This window comes from Molothrus aeneus (assembly GCF_037042795.1).
Source record: "Molothrus aeneus isolate 106 chromosome Z unlocalized genomic scaffold, BPBGC_Maene_1.0 scaffold_33, whole genome shotgun sequence".
Classification (NCBI taxonomy): Eukaryota; Metazoa; Chordata; class Aves; order Passeriformes; family Icteridae; genus Molothrus; species Molothrus aeneus.
In genome coordinates this window covers 87,181-100,612 of record NW_027098761.1, presented here as the reverse complement: position 1 = coordinate 100,612, position 13,432 = coordinate 87,181, and positions in this window count along the sequence as shown.

The following is a 13,432-nucleotide window of genomic DNA, read 5'->3' as shown; positions in this document are numbered from 1 at the left end:
TAAGAAACCCTGGCAAGGCTGAATTGCTTGTGCTCCTTGCAGCACAGGCACTCCAGCTGGAGCACATCTTCCTTCCCCCGAGGCTGTTTCCATGCGTCACTCCAGGCGTGCAGCCCCGGGCCCCTCCAAACACGAGCTGCCCGCTGCCTCTGCACGTGCCTGAGCTCCTGCCTGCGCTCAGGGTAGCAAAACCGGGCTGTTCCCGGCCAGGGAGTGGAGCCCTGTTGTTGAAGATATTTTGCAGGGAATTTGTGCCTGATGTCAAGCATCTGTTGAATGCTAGGGGCAAACAGTGTCAATTTCCCAAAATAGCACAGTCCTCCTAATGCTTTCTGAGGAATCACAGGCTCAGCTTTATCTCCACAAATGAGAAAACTCCAGGAGGTTACATCCTTGCAGATTTTTGTTTTAGGGATACAGGCCATGTCCAACTGCACAGTATGCTGTGGTATTGTAATACCAGGAAGAAAGAGGAGATATCCAATGCTATCGTCGCCGTGTTTTCCTGATTTCTCCCTAATCAGCTCTTTACCCTTGTGGTACTCAAAGAACAAACATATATTCATATATAACATTTATAACATAATTTCCTGGCACTGATCCCAAAATATCCAATTCCTGCGGCCACTGGCTTGTAGTATTTAAACCTTGAGCAATTGTAAATGCCTCAACTCCTAAAGGATTCCTAGAGATTTTTTGTGTTTCACACCAATTTTCTTTGATCATCCCATTTTGATTAGTACACCAATTGGACCAGGCCTTACTTAAGTTGCCATAAATGTGAGCTCTGGTCCAATTTCCAAATTCTTCCATTGAGTCTAAGGGAATTCCAATTAAACAGGTGCAAAATGGATGCAAAGGTGTAGCTAGTGATAAGCAGAAAGATTCTGCCCTGTTCTGGTAGCCTATGTAACCCTCATGTCAGCTCACTGCTCTATATTGTATACTCCCTGCGTTTCCTTAATCACTCCACTAAGCAACATTGTTAATATTTGCCAGGCTGGTGCCATTGTTGCCCTTGTCATCCATCACGCCTGCACTTTGCCCAAATTGCTTTAGCTTGTTCTCACTCAAAATCTCTAAAGTGACGTATTTGTGGTATTGCTATTCTTACTCTCCATTCAGTAGCTATTATCTTGCTCTCTAGTACAATTTGGTTTACTACAGCAATTAAAGCAAGTTTAAACTGCAACCACAGTAACAATCTTTGCTTATGTATTTCTATCAAAGATACATCTTGGAGAAAACTCTGATATCTTCTTGAGTTACGCCTTAAAAATTTAGCTCTTGCCATTCTTGGGGTAATAGTGTTAAGTGTGTAAGAACAGTTATTGCATATTAGGTTAATAGGCTTAAATTTTTGCTTTTTCCCTCGGACCACTGCTAAATGATGTTCTTGACAAACTTGTCGCCAAGCTTTTAAGTGACGCTTTATACAACGAACCTTAAGGCATGCCTTACATGCACAACCATGCAGATATCAAGCATTTTCTATCTGATTTACAACTTGTGATGGAAGTGAAGGTAAAAGAAGTCTGTCTACATCTAACCTGTGTGTATTAAGCTTATGTGGAGTTGCTAGTACTTCCTCTGCATAGTCCAGCAAATTTGGTAGATATTCTAACCGTTGTTCAACGGTCGGCTGTCGAAGAATTGGATTCGGGGCCGTCTGGAGTCAGTGCTTTTGCCGACTCTCCGCCTCTGGGCACGACATGGGTTGAGGATGGTGCTTTCAGATAGGGCTTCACCCACGTGGCTGGAATCCAATGAATGCCTTTATCTGTAAGTAAGGACCTAGAAGCTCTTCCTCTTAATTTGACTGTAGCTGGTCCTTCCCACACCCCTGTTTCTGGACTTTTGACTATGACCTGAATGCCGTCAGGCAATTCCTCACTTGGGTTACGCGTGAGGGCACGATGCACAAGAATAGGTGGATCTTCCCTATCTCCTGTTGTTCTAAGGTAATTAAGCACAAAAATGGCTTTAGCTGTTTTTTCCTCAGGGGATAAGCCTGGAGTTCCCCCTTTTTGTTTTGCAGCATGCCCTTGAATGTCTGATGGGCATGCTCAATAATTGCCTGTCCAGAAGGATTGTGAGGAATACCAGTGTCACGTCGAATACCCCACAAATTACAGAAATGTTGGAATCTTAAGGAACAGTAAGCAGGACCATTGTCAGTCTTAATTGCTAAGGGGATACCTAATATGGCAAAGCAATTGTACAAATGTTTCTCAACATGACGTCTCACCTGTTAAAGGAGTAGCTCATATAACTCAAGAATAGGTATCAATGCAAACATGTACAAACTTTTTCTGACCAAATTCTGCTACATGAGTTACATCCATTTGCTATAATTGCAAGGGTTGAGTACCCTTAGGGTTAACACCATGACTAAACCAATGCCATCTGGTTGACAAGTCAGGACAGTATTGCACAATACCAGAAGCGTCAGTAAGGGGTATAGCAAATTGTTTACCTAACATTTTTGCAGATTGATGAAGAAATGCATGGGAATTTTTGGCTTGCTGAAATTTATCTGAGTTTGGCATTGGCCAGACAGTGGCTACTAACCGATCAGCTCGAGCGTTACCTTCAGACAGACCAGGGAGAGCTTGATGACTACGAACATGAATAATCAAGTATTCCTGTCGTTGTTGATTTAGGATTTTAAGCAATCAGCTTAAAAGGGAATACAAATGCTCATTACTCATTTCTTCAAGCACTGCTCCTTCTAGGCATTGGACACAGCCAACTACATAAAGCGAATCAGAAACAATGTTAATGACCTCATTATTCTGATTTTCAAAAGCCCAAATCACAGCTTTCAATTCTATTGTCTGCAATATATCTTTTACCTCTCCAAAAATGACATGCTTTTTCCACACTTTGTCTTGCTGCCAAGTGCAGGCAGCCCTTTTGGGCCTTTTACCTACATCTGTAAATACTGTCTGCCCAGACACCAGACAGTCAAATTTCCAGGGTCTGTCCTCCAGACGCTGATGCTCCACTAAAGATAACACCCGGTGCCGTGGATAAGTATTGTGAACTTTACCATCATATCCAGCCAAAGCTATCTGTAAAGAAACAGAATGCTTAATTCTCAATTTAAGATATTAGTTAGCTAATGCTACAGCAATTGAATATGGTTCATGTCTCTAGATTTCTAATATTCTCTCACTGCCCTTCATAGTCAAATGAACAAAAAGTTCTAGTTGAGTGGTAATATTTCTAGATTATTTTACAGGTAAAAATACTCATTCTATAATAATGAAAGGATTAGCTTAAGTTTTAACCTATTGATAAATCAAGGTGAAAGGATGCTTGGCATAATTGTCATCTTCTTTGTTCTGGGTGATGATCATCAGTTGAACTGGAACATCTTCAATCAGAGGAGGTCCATGTGAGGTAGCAACCTTTGTGACAATGTGATCTAAGGCTTGCTGTTGTTTTTTATCTTGGATCTGGCATTCATCTGCTCAAGACGCAGTACTTAGTAACTGTATTAGTGGTCCAAGTTCTTCATTAGTTATCCCACAAATAGGTCTTATCTATTGAATATTTTCTACTAACTTCTGCACATCAGGTACAGTTTTCATCTCAGTTGTAATGGTGAGTTTCTGTGGCTTCATTACAGACTGATCAATCTGCTACTTGAGATATTTCTAAGGATCAGAAGATTGCACTTTATAAGGAGCAATTCTTATACCCCTTTCTTCTAGCAAAACTGTCATGGTTTTAGAACAGTTACATAGTTTAATTTGCAGCTACTAATATATCATCCAAGTAGTGATAGATGATATACTCAGGGAATTGCTGCTGAACAGGTTCTAATGTCCAAGCCACATAAATTTGGCACATCGTAGGGGAATTTTGCGTGCTTTGGGGCAAACAAAGTTCTTCATACTTTTTGTTGGGTTCTGCCTTATTGATAGATGTAACAGAAAATGTAACATTGACTAGCGTTTTCTGGATGCAAGGGAATGGTAAAAAAACAGTCTTTGAGATCAATGATAAATAGATTCTATGACTCAGGTATCATAGCAGGAGATGGAAGACCAGGTTGCAAGGCAGCCGTACTTAGCATGACTGCATTAACAGCACATAAGTCATGGAGCAACCTCCATTTCCCACTCTTGTTCGGGATGGCAAAAATTGGAGTGTTCCAAGGGGTAATCGATGCCTTTATGTGCCCTTCCTCCAGCTCTTCTTGCACTAATTGTTGGATTATGGGCAGCTTTTCCTTTGACAGCAGCCACTGATCAATCCACACAGGTGTATCAGTGGTCTAGCTGATTTTGAGGATTGGCTGCCTTCCAGTGGCCGCTGCTTAAAAGGCCGTGTAACAATGGTGGCTTTTAAAGTTTCTTTGTAATAAAATCACCACTAGGATGTGTCAGGGTTACCTGTTTGTCTGGTTTAGGTCTTGTGATGTCTGTGGCTCAATATATTTCTTGTTTACCTGTGGAACCAAAGCTTCCTGTTCCTCATTCCTTGTAGTCCGTACAGGGGACACAAGACTTAAAAGGAATAAGCTGAGCAATTGGTGAACCTTTGGGAATAGATACCGCAGGGAAAAATGCTCTAACCATAATTTTAACAACCCCTTGATAGTCTGCATCAATAACTCTTGGAATTCTATTTCATCTCTTTTTACTGGCAGATGATCTCTCTAACAGTAAAGAGCTAAGCTTATCTTTCAAGGGTCCCCGTGATGGTAACAGCTACTGTGATTTCTACTTCTACACTGGCACTTCTAGAAGTTGACGATCTAAGGGAGTAAAATCTTCTTCTTCTTCCGTGGGAGGCTGAGCTATCCAGGCAGCTCTCTGTATTTCTCTCGGCATGCATGGAGAGGGCGCGTTCCAAGGCCCGTTTCCCTGGAACCGATATTCTCTAGTATTGTGGTTATCTTTTTTGCGGATCAAACAAAATTTTTTCATAAATGCAGAGTGACACTGACTTATTTGAATATATTTCATGCAAGATATATGCTTAAATTCCACTAGTTCACCCAGTGTTGCTTGCCACAGACCATAGTGACAAGAAGTGCTCTACAGACTTTGGACTTTTGAACAGCAATGTTTTGCTGGTCCAACCTAGAACAGTCCTAGCACTCTGGAGAAAAGGTAAAATAATTCACACTTGATTTTGGAAGCCTGGAGCAATGGAAAAAAAAAATCATCCTGAATCAGAGAATGTTCAAGAGAAGCATACTGGGAGGCACAAACTGAATGAAACAATAATGTCTAAAACTAGAATGCTTGAAGCTGTGGAAGGAGAACGGGGAGATTTGCCTTGCTACCAGATCCCAAATGTGCTGTGGTTCCAGTAGCCCAGTTTACAACACTCTTGGGAAGAATGAGAGAGCCACAGAGCAATTAGCAGTGCTCAGACCTGCTGGAGAGCACATGAGGTCCTATCTGAAAACCACATGCAAGTTCGATTTTTGTAAATTTGCTCTGGAAAAGTAGAGAAGAGTTTAGTGATAACAGGTAGGAGTTTAATTCTAGCATCCCCTTTCCTATTCCCTCTGCTCTAAGAGAGGTTGGTTACTTTTTCTCCTGCAAACAGAGAAGGGAGCCTTTTATTTCCCCCCTCTCCTGAGGGGTGAGATATAAACCCCCTTACAGCACTTAGTAGACTGATAATGCAGAAGCTGTATAAAAGAATCAGGTGATATGACACATTGAAAACAGGAGTCAAAGAAACACAGATAGCATTTTTCAATAGTACCAGTTCAGGATAAATTTCATTTTCGCATGAGTTCCTCCCATTCAGAGCTGAAACTGAGAAAACAATCTGCCAGTAGAGAGGTCCCAGCTGTGTCAAGGTTCCGTGACAACTAGAAGTCATGACTGGCCATGCCTCCACAGATGTGTCTCTGGGCTTTGCAGGATAGCAATGAGATCAGAAAATTATAAAAAGGGCCTGCCATAAACTGCTGCAGCCTGCAAATGCCTCAGGCATTTGTTGGGGACAAAGCAGCTCCTGTCACCCATGGCTAGTGGGACTTTGCTGCAGCACTTTTTGGTTGCATATTTTCTCATGGCTGTCACCTGTGTGGTGAAGGATTTTTTTATTTATGCATTCATCATTTGTGTTAAAACAGCAATAGTAGTGCAAAAATTTTCACTAGTAATGCCAATAGAAATAACATAAACTCCCCAAAAGAAAACGTTAAACAAGAGCAGTGTTACCAGCCAATTCACAAACCTTTTCTAACAGTGGAAAAGTGAAAGGTTTGTTGTGAAAAGTATTGATCTTTTACACTGTTGAAACTATCAATACCACGTGCTGGGGTTGGAACTCTCCAAGAAACAAATATTGATTTCCCTCTTTTCTGATGTACAAATGACAGACAATGGCTGAACGAACTCTGAATCTTTTAATTGTTTTGAGGCCGACAGATTCTGTTGGTATTGAATTTTTATTGTTTCGTTGTTCTCCTGTTTTCTGCTGCCACCCCCCTACCCATCTTTGAAACCTTCGAGGGGAGATACTTTGCTTTTTTTTCCTTTTTTGTGTTAGAAAGACAAGTGAAGGAGTAGTTGAAATTAATGTAGTATTCCCTATACTGCAGTTCACTGTCCGGTCTGATTCATCTAACTTTAGTATTACCTTCAGGAACATTGTAGCAATTTATTTGAAACACAAGGTACTAGTGATGATATAGCATTCTTATTTTTTAAAAACAACACATGTTCCAGAAAATCATGCTATAAAATAAATGTCTTCTTTATAATAGTGAACTGTGGACATTCCATCTCAGTATAAATGCTACAAACAGAAATCCTGCTTCAGAATCTTTAATTTCACCAATTTTACAACAAATATGAATGGCAAAATTGAAAGAGAAAGACGGAGGAATACATAGGCACATGTGTTTCTATTGATCCAAATGCTAAGCAGAATTTGGAGCAAAATGAAATGGATTAGAGCAGAGTAATTTTTTTTCTTTATTTTATGGAATAAGCATTAATCTTCAATACCGGGTATATGTCATGTAAAGCTTAAAAAGTAGTTATTCATTGTCCTGAAGATCACCCAGACACAGTAAATAAATTTCATTTTTTTGGCAAGAGATCCAGGCCTTCACGCCATTGGTGATGGATCTTTCTCAAACACTGTCCTGTCTCTCATATAGTAATGAGATTACCTTGCTTGTTTTTGCCTGTCACTAAAGCCAAGCACACAGTTTTATTGAATGTATTGTTTCACTTTTCTGTTGCCTTAATATTCCTAGTAAAATATGATCTTTCTTTCCATTGGTGTCTGTGTCCTTTAAAACACCCCTGTCAATTGACAGAACAAGGGCCTAAGACCTACTGGGATCAACGTTAGATTTGTTGAAGTTGCCTAAGCCATGGTTTGTGCCCCTCATTTTTTTCAACAATAGCCCAAGTCTGTAGGAAAGGGGAACTTAAGCAAGTATCTTGAGTTTCCTGAAAAGAACAAAATTCTTGGACAGCAAGCAGCATTCCCAAAGAGCTAGCAGCAAACTGAAGATACCTTGATGAACGGATTAGTGAGATTATGAGCCACGTTTGCCTGTGATGGCAATGTTGCCTTTTTCCCAACCTGGAAATGAAAGTAGAGATAATTTTAGTAAGGAGATAATATAAAAATGGATCCTTATTTGGAAGTTTTCAGGGGCAGTTATGGAAGATGTCCACAAAAGCCCACTCCCTCCAGAGATGAGTACATATTTGTAGGTTTTAGGAAATTAGCATCATTGATAAAAAGCACTAATTAGGACAACAAGTGGTGATGCAATTCCCCCCCAGGTCAAGTTCCTTCTCTGGAGTCCCCCCTCTTGGCACTGGCTGTACTTTGTCCATTAAAATGCATCTCAAAGAGTTGTTCTTGTGTGCCAGGAAGAACCAAGATGGCACCAGGGCCTTGGACCCCCCCCAGTGCTTGGAGCTCTGGAATTTGTTTTGTCTTTCTGCTTAGGAAAAGGACTTGGAAAAGTATTGGGAAAACTGGTGACTGATACAGTAGGATACAGAGCTACAAACATATATGCAAAGAATATAGAAAACATAGAAAAATAGGCAAAACCCAAATGGCATCAGCAAGGTCTTGGGCATGAACATGTATGTCCAGATGGCCTTCTCAGCCCTATTTCTGTGTATTTCTGGGAACCAGAGGAATCCTGCTTGAGCCTGTGCGGAGATGGATTTGGGAAGTAAAAATTCGTTTATTTTTTTCTCCTTGGGGCAGCTCCTGTTCCTAACATCAGCTAAGCCTCTCTCCACCTGATGCCTCTGTTGCAGCAAAACAATTCATGGCAGACAGAAGACACTGACAATTCCAGGGACATGGCTTTCTCCAGTGCCAGCTGTGAGTGGGAGTCGGAATAAAGACTCTGTAAACCACAACTGCATTGGAAGATTCCTTTCATTTCGTAAATAAGCTCTACATTCCCTTCTGAATTGTCAGTTGCTTGTTAAGGATGGGAACTTCTCTTTTATGATTTTTTTTTTCCTATGGTTTGGAATTGGATGAAGGTCTCCTTCATTCACAAACTCCAGACCAAACTGCCTTTGAAATATGGCCCATGGGCAGTTTTTGCCCAGCCATGGTACTTCTAGATCAGAAAGCAAAGGCAATGGTATTTGCAGCCAAAACTCAACAAAGCCTGGGACAGCCAAAACATCCTGGGGAGACACAGGCCTCCAGCTGTTCTAGAAATCAGCAGAGTTCCTGCCAAATGGTTCTGTAGCACTAAGTGCAGTCTCTTTGCCTGGATCAGAGCCTTGCTCAACTGAAAAAGCAGAAAGATCAGCAAGGGTGCTTCCAAAGGCCCATCACATTGTTTTTATTCTGCTCATCTGGCTTAAGTTTGCAACTCAATGTGTGGCTGCAGTTAAACTGATGAGGAGGAAAGAAAAACAAAACAAACAAACAAACAAAAAAACACCAATAAAAAAAGAGCCTCATGGCAGGGCTATGACGTTCCACAAGAGGAATCACTGGTGTGCATTTCATGGACCTCTCTCAATCCTATTAAAGTACTCTAGTCCTGGTTTAAAATAGACAGGTATGAAACAACTTTGAGAGACAGAGACTAAAATGGCTTATGGGATTTTTTTTTTAAGAATGAGGAAAATTACTCAAAAGGTGGTTTTTTGTAACATTTTAAAATATACTACATAAAAATTAACAACTGCAATAAGTAAGAATTTAAAAAGTAAGTTCTTTGGTGTACAAATAATTAGAAACACAGAAATGTGAAGATATGAATGCATATTTTCATAAAAATATGAAATTACAGACAAAAGTCGCTGATGGTAGAGACAGGAATGTGACATACACACACACTGAGTCCATGCAGCAACAGCCAATGCTTATTGAATGGCTGTGGGAAATGGATTTGTGAAGAATTCTCACAACCTGACAGAAAGCTCACAGTCTTGTACACCTGTATGCAAACACTGAGGTAAGGTGTGCTGACTTAGGAAGGCCATGGAATAGAGATGACATTGTGGAGAGAGACTGAACTAGAAACAAGTTTCAACAAGTTTCAAAATATGGCCCTGCAAAAAGACTAGATATTTTAGAGAATTAGAACTGTGAAAGATGCATTGTAGCAGGACCATGTGGGGAAAAATAGAGGTGATTTGTGTTAGAGTTAATAGCAGCATTGTGTGGCAAAAGCTAATAGGTTGAAAAACATTTATAAGGTATTGTAACCAGGAAATAGGTTGGCTTCTGATGGAATGTCATTGAGTTTTACATCTCTTGTGTCTCACTATTCATCGAGACTGATAATGGAATCAAATCTTTTTAAATGCCTTCCAGTTGCCCATCTCTGTAAAAGCTGGGAAAACCAACAAAAGGCACCCTCTTTTATAGGGGCTTCAAATTTCCCACTCTTACATAGCTGATTGGACAAGGGTCTTAGCTCCACCAGCTCACTGGCCAATGATATGGGTGCATTCATGGTTCAAATGGATTGGCTGAAGTCCCCTGTTTGAACTTGAATCCAGCCTATCAGTAACACACCCGGGGACTTGGTTGCTTCTACTATCCAATGGATGAGGCTGGTTGAGTTGCTGTCTTGTTATCCCACATCATCTGCGCAGCTTTAGGCCACCTATAGCTGTCACAACCAGAAACTACATGCACTGAACTATAATACAAAGGTTGGTACTTTAATTACTGCTTTTTTAAATTGTACTTTAATTAGGTCTTTTTACATTGCTGGATTTTTTTTTCTTCTGAAGAGAAGCTAGGATACTGCTCAAGAAAACTGTCACATCCAATAATTAAATTCCCTGATTTCTCCTGGTGCTGGGTAAGACCTTCAGGCTGAAAGACCTGACTGAAGGCAAAGAACTAGTTCTGTGTGGTTTTGTTGACTGAAGACCCAGTACCAGTTCTGCTCCCTGTCATATGGGAGGATGCACCCATTGATGACCCAGTACTGTTTCTGGTTGGTCTCAGGTTGGTGAATGTGTCCCTTGATGACCCAATGCTTGCTCTGCTTGGTGTCCCACTGGAGGGTATGTTGCTTGCAGACAAACTGTAACTTCTGTCGGATATCGCATGGGAGGATATGTCCATTGATGATCCAAAACCTGTTCTGTCTGGTGTCACACTGGAGAGTGTGTTGGTTGCAGACCCAGGGTACGTTCTGTCAGATATCTCATGGGAGGATATGCCCACTGATGATCCAAAACCTGTTCTGCTTGGTGTCACACTGGAGAATGTGTCGATTGGAGACAGAGTGTACATTCTGTTGGATATCCCATGGGGGGCACACGTCCATTGATGATCCAAAACCTTTTTTCTCTGGTGTCACAATGGAGAATGTGTCGGTTGGAGACAGAATGTACATTTTGTCACATACCCCATGGGGGGACATGTCCATTGATGATTCAAAACCTGCCTTCTCTGGTATCAGAATGGAGAGTGTGTCGGTTGGAGACAGAGGGTACATTCTGTCAAGTGCCCCATGGGAGGACATGTCTATTGATGATCGAAAACCTGTTCTGTCTGGCGTCACAATGGAGGGTATGTTGCTTGCAGACAAACTGTAACTTCTGTCGGATATCCTGTGGGAGGATATGTCCACTGATGATCCAACACCTGTTCTGTCTGGTGCCACACTGGATGATGTGTCGGTGGTATACAGAGTGCGCGTTCTGCGTGGTACCACACTGGAGGGTACAGGCACAGTTCTGTCTGGTGCCACAGTGGATGTTGTGTCGGTTCCAGAAACAGTATAGGTTCTGAGTCTAAGCTCTCCCCTGTGTGCTGGAATAAAAAAAATAAAAAAACAAATCAAGAGCAAATCTACGTTTCCTGTTAAATACCTCTCACAAGGGTATGTATGTGAAGTACTTATAACTGTTTGCTTCTAAAGTGCCCATTTGAAACACACGGCACCTGATTATAGATACTAATCTTTAATAGACAAAGGACATTAGCACAAGTATCCTGCCCTCAGAAGGGTTGGAAAACAATGGCACTTTATTTGAAGTGCTACACAATACTTACAGAGATCTTTTATCCCTCATCATTATAATTCCAAGGCTGTGTTTTTTAATGAAGTAAACAAACTTACTCTACAGTCTCCCTGTCACTGTTATTGGGGAACACTTGCCCTGTTGGCCACAGAAGGGATTTATTTGTTTTTGGATATATTTCACTATTAATTGAAATCAACACTTAATGTTCTTCAAATATTAGTCAGGCATATTGTTGCAGGCAACATTTTAATTAAATTACTGTCATATTCAAGCATGTTACAATAGTCTGACAAGTTAAAAGTTCACATAACTAGAATACTGAGTATCAAACAATTTTTGCATAGAAAAGGCACTTTCTTTACCAAATAGCACGTGTGGGGTTGAACTAATGTGTTTTTGAAAACTTTGTCCTAAGTTACATAATGTGATTTATAATATAAGTTTCACATTGTTATTATTTTAAACTGCATGATTTATCATATTTGGTTACAACTATTACTTGTATAAGCAAAGACACATGACAAGGAGAGCATTTGTACTGGGATATGTGCATTCCTTGGGTATGTAGTAATGTTGGCAAGTGATGCTCAGTTCATTAAAGTCAGGTAAGAATTGCTACTACTCCTGTAAAAAATTAGTTTCTGGGAGACATCAGTGCTTGGTGTATTATAGACACTTCCAGATAAGTAAACACTGTCAGTATGCTTTTCTGTTTTGCCTGTACTGATATCTCCATTCTTTCATGTCTGCCATCATCTCAGTAGCTGGAAAATTCTCTTTTGTGGCATATGTTGGTTTTGCATGGGTTTATTTTTGGTCAGGAGGGAAGAAGCCAGCCATGAAAGTGATATTTCTGTGAGGAGGTGCTAAAAGCTTCCTCCATGCCAGGCAAAACCAATTGCTGTCTCCCTCTGAGAACAGGCACACTGCTAAGTCAATTACAAAAGCTTGTAATGCCTCTATGATAATTTATTTATGAAAGACAAAACCTTGGGAACTCTTTTTCTTCCTTGGAGAGGTGGGTAGGTGCCAGGGTCTTCCTGCTCCAGGGCTGGCCATGTGGCCAGGACAGCGCAGCCAAGATGGGCACAGCCAGGCTGGCGCCATGTGGTGCGGCTGTCTCAGTGGGGCTCACAATGAGCTTTATTTGCTTAGCCACTTTTAGCCAGCCATGCTGCCAACAGAAGAGCCAGAAGTAGTGGCAGTGGATTTTTTTTCCCCTTTTTGGTGCACCACATGAGGAGAGGCACTGAGTGGAGCCGGCAGCTGGCGCGTCCCGCATGGCGCCGGCGGGAGCCGTGTGATCAGTGTGAGGGGCATGGCGAGCAATTGCCCAGGGTGAAGCCTGCATGGGATCAACCTTTCAACGCTGCAGAGGTCTATAAAACTTTTCAATTGATAGAACTTGAGAACAAATGAACTTACGAACACTAATTCTCTCATGAGTCAGAGAAAAGGAAAAGGGGAAGACATGGGAGGAGAACAACATGGCGACACTAAGGTTGGTGCAGAAGAGGGAGGGGGAGGAGGAGGTGCTCTGGGCCTCAAAGCTGAAATTCTCCTGCAAGCTGTGGTGAGGACTATAACACAACAATCTATTTCCTTGTAACTCATTAAGTGCGTGGGGGAATACAGAAATCACCTGCAGCCTGTGAGAAAAAGGTGGTCATCCTGGAACGTGTGGATGCTGAGAAGCTGTGATCAAGTAAAAGACTTGAAAGAGAGAGAGAAGCCTTGCTTCCAGAGATAGAAGAAAAACACCTTTGCTTTCATACTAGAACAGCTTATCCTTAAAACAAAACCCCATGAACCAAATGGCCCATGAAAAAACAGTTGTGGGAAGACTTCTTTGCCCTTGGGAGTGACTCATGTTGCAGCAAACTTGGGTGGGGCTGCTACTCGTGAAAATTAGACGACATTGGAAAAGTTCACAGAGAACTGTCTCCTGTGGAAGA